Source organism: Convolutriloba macropyga, chromosome 10, assembly GCF_964194025.1.
Source record: "Convolutriloba macropyga chromosome 10, txConMacr16.3, whole genome shotgun sequence".
Classification (NCBI taxonomy): Eukaryota; Metazoa; Xenacoelomorpha; order Acoela; family Convolutidae; genus Convolutriloba; species Convolutriloba macropyga.
The window spans coordinates 46,871,234-46,875,707 of NC_134477.1; positions in this window are offsets into that span (position 1 = coordinate 46,871,234).

Below are 4,474 nucleotides of genomic sequence, written 5' to 3' on the forward strand. Positions count from 1 at the left end.
TGAATGTTTCAAAGATTTACCGATTCTTGTAATAAGACCGGGAAAATCAAATGCAATCTGTTTCTTGATTAAGCATTGGTTTTGATCAACATTTGCAATTTGTTTCAACTGGGTAAGAGAAAAGCCTAGCTTTGGGAAAAAGTCTCGTCCGAAGATTGGTCTTTGACCATCTTCCACCACTGTCACATCAACGCTCGTGGCCACCAAATCTTTACACTTGATTGATGTATTAATCACTCCAATGATCTTGATTATATCATTAGAGATGGTTTTTAGGTCATGCATCTCCGGTGACTGTACCCAATAGCTTTCCTTACGCTCTGACACCACAGTGTTTGCGAGACTTTTATTGATTATAGTGCACACGCTCCCCGAATCCTCCAAAGATTTTGTCTTGGTGTTCCCGACACAAATGTCTGAATTTACCGGTTCCACCTCTCGAGTTTCGCCATTAATTGAAGTCGTAGCAACACAATTATTATCATAGTCGTCGTAATCCGAATCGTAGTTTGCGTCGTAGATACCTTGTTTTTGGAGTAATCTATCTATATGGTTGACTTGTTCTGCCGCTGTTGCTGAAGTACCTACTGTGGCCGCCTCGGAGGTAGAATCATCAACATTGTTTACTCTGGGTTTCGGTTTGTATGGATGTTTAGGTTTTCGACAAACTTTCGCGAAAAGATTAGCAATACCACAAATTTGACAATTCTTCCCACGGGCAGGGCAATTTTGACGATGTGTGGCTGACCATCCATAACCACAGTTTGGACAAATTGTAGGCTTTGCGAATTGACTAGTTGATGGACGAGATCTAATCCAAAATCCTTGTACATTGTTCACTGATGCACTTGTAATCTCGTTCGTAGTTGTCTGAGCAGAGGTCCCAGATATTTTTAACTGATTTTGTATGCCCATCTCAGTGTTCATGGCAACTTCTAGTGCCTTTTTAGCTGTTCTTGCTTCCTTTAGCAATTCCATTTGGATTTCGTCATCTTGCATGTTTGCTATGAAGACGTCACGAATGATTGATTCCTCATGGCTTCCTAAATCGCAATTCAAAGACAGTTACCGAAGGCAACCGTAGAACTTTTGCACAGGTTCTCCCTTCAATTATTTCCTGGTGAGGAAGTTATACCGGTCAAAGGTGATATTTCGTTGTTTAGTAAACACTTTATCAAGGCTTTCCCAAAGACCCTTTGTTGTTAATCTCCGATCAATCTGGATAGTCGGTTCTTGGGAACTCAATATTCGTCTCCCCTCCATCCCCAGGCTGAGATACGTTAGAGAGACAGCTTTGCTTTCTTAATACTTCCAGGGTTTGTCACCACACAAGATACCTACGAGTTCTATCTTCAGACAACGATTTAGCCACGAGTTCTTAAGTTGCTCGTTTTGGGTTTTTTGGTCTCTCTCACTCTGTGATGTGCTGTTTTCAACATTATCCTCGTATGTAGGTTCAGGAGGTAGGGTGACCTTATTCAGAGGGTCTTCGCGTAGAGTGTCGATCGAATTGCCGTCTTTTGCCATGATAGCCAACTTCAAAATTATCTGCCAGTGGTCCCATCTCAAAGGTGGTTCCAGTGTTGGTTTCTCCCAAAAAAGGTTCGATTACTAGGAGTGCACGTTCTTTGCCGGCTGACTGCGCCATGTGATACCTCTGTCTGTGGAGGCACGTATATGAGCCACAAATGCGCTTTATTTTTTTAGAACTGGATTCGAGGTACGAATCCAAGCTTTTACTAATTAGTGGGATTACCAGTTTTAGTTTTGCTTAGCAATAGAGTTGCGAATGTAGTCCTAATCTGATTACGTGGAAATCCTCCTCGAATGCAACAGGATTCTTCTGATTGCAAAACGGAGTAGATTAAGAACAACTGAATTAAAAGAGGAAAGTTAAGCGAATGAAGATACAATCAAAGTGGGTGATATGAACAAAGCTGAAAAGTTGACTTATTAGTCGGCGGCAAACTTAACATACGTGAACTATGACTTTTAGTCAGGCAAGGGCAAACTTAAATTGATTTGGTACTAAATAACAGAGTATGAACTAACTATAGTACAACCGTAACACAATGTTAATAGACTAGGGACCGATTGGACAATCTTTATAACTTGAACGTTAATATTTAGCGGGAAGTTCTCATTTTCTGTCATGATACCACCGATCGGTTTGTATTTTCTGTCATGATTTTCTGTCAAGAGGCACTACATGGCGAGGCAACACTGCCTTTTGTTGTTCTCTCGGTTCAGTATGGGTGTATACAAAAACGAAAAAACGAAAAATAAAGTGTATCCAAAAACCATATGGTTGACTGCTTTCAATAGACCTCCACAGTTCAAAGAGCAGATATGCGAAACCCATACAGTCCATTTTGCAGGTTTATTGGACAGTTGCTTAAAAAATGCGAAACAGGAGTATCCGACCCATTTAGCTTCAGAAGACGTAATGATTTAATAAAGTTTACAAAAGTTTATGAGAATTCGAATTCTCCCAGCGCAAATCGAACACATGCAATCAAAATTTGATAACCGAAACAAGACAAAATTTTGTTGAGGTAGAGTTTGATGTTTGATTGAATATCTATAGTAATGCTGGAGGTATAACAAATAGCGCTCTGATGCAAATTTTGAGAGTTATTGGATAATGACATAATTATAAAGATTGCAATAATATCTAGATTTCTTCAGCAAAGTGTTTTACAAAAGCCATCAACACGTGTAAGAAAGGTAAACATGCAGTCCTCTTTTCCATGCTTATTTGTTTTCCTTCACACCGATCAAGTAATTTTCTTTCTGCTTAGCAAAGGTATAATCAAAATTGGGGTCTTTCCCATTATTGCCCCCCCCCCCCAGCTTAGTGGTCAGATAACCTATAGCCCCCCAATCATGGTAATTATACCATAATGGGGGGCTATAATTTCATGGGGGGCTATAATGGGAAAGACCCCAAAATTGTGGAAAAAAGCACGAAAGTCATAGATATAATTAACCGCTAAAAACTTAAACCGAAAAATTAAATTAAACTGGAATTAACTCAAAACTTCATTAACGATCTGCGCTTCAAAAGTCTCTAATTCAAGTTCAGTTCAATTTCATCACTAGCGAAATTCAAATGAACCGCAAAATTGAAATGAACTAGATTAGTGTTCATATCATACAGTTTTCGCCCGAGTTGCAGATAACGACAAAAAACTACAATCTTTTTCGTAAGAGAACGTCGTTTTCTTCGTTTTCGTTCGTTTTTGTCGTCTTTTAATGGTACGGAATGATCGTTTTTTCGTTTTTTCACTGTTTTTGGTAGTTTCTTGCATCGTATATTTTTGATAAGAAGTCGACTGTTTTTGATCGTTTTTTTTTGTTGTTGTTTCTTACCTACTTTTTTTTCTAAGAATTTGTCGCTTTTGGTCGTTTTTTGATCGTTTTTTCGTCGTTTTGTGACATACTGGAAGATCTCGAAAAAATTGATTTTTTAAAATCAACATGCCATTTTATTTATAAACTGCTAGAAATTGAGTCTAATTATTTTGCTAGTGCACTGCTCAATTCTCTTATAGTTCTTTGTTTGTAACTCCGCTATAGCCGGTTTCCAACCCGGATGAAAAAGGGAAAAAAGGAAACACACTCAGAGCATACTGGAAAATCTCAAAAAGCTGATTTTTTGAAACCCTTGTTGTGAATTTTGCAAACTTTCCGAATAAACAAAAAACGACAATCCATTTGTAAAAAAAAAAACACAAAGAACGATCATTTCTAACAAAAAAATAATGACGAAAAAATAATCGTTTCTTACAAAAAATTCCGACGAAAAAAAAACAATAATTTCTTACAAGTGGAAAACGACGAAACAACGACGAAAATGACGATTATTACGTAAGGGCTTTGATAGTCTTTGTCCAACGAAAACAATTAAACAACCACTATTTCTTACAAGTGAGGAAGGAAATTTTTAAACACGGGAGTCATTATAAATAGAACTGCCCGAGAGAATGAGAAAACCAAGAGCAATTCCAGTATTCAGCCTATATCGGCGCCACCGATCGATATCACTTGAAATATCATACAGCTTCCCAGTTTTGTACAGAATTTTCAGCAAAGTCAAAGCCTCCTGTGGTCTTCTGTTGAGCCGGATGTCTGATCCCACTGTTTCAATTTTTTCATTTAACAACTATCAAACAATCTTTTTGCCGTTTTTGTAATTTTTAGACAGAAATGCCATTAAAATAAACAAACCAAAGTTTGGGCGTACCTTTCGAAAAACCGTTTTAGTTCAAACGAAATCTGACGATTAACTTGTAAGAAATTGCACTTATCGTACAAAGAACGTTCTTAGCTCAAGAGTCCTGTAAGATCTTGCGAGATAAATGTCTGACAAGTTTATGATTTCTTTTTATCTTGAAACCGTACAGCGAGCAAAGTGATTAGTGAAATGAGCTGGCCGAACTAATTTTGGACAGCATAATTTTGGCAGACTTAG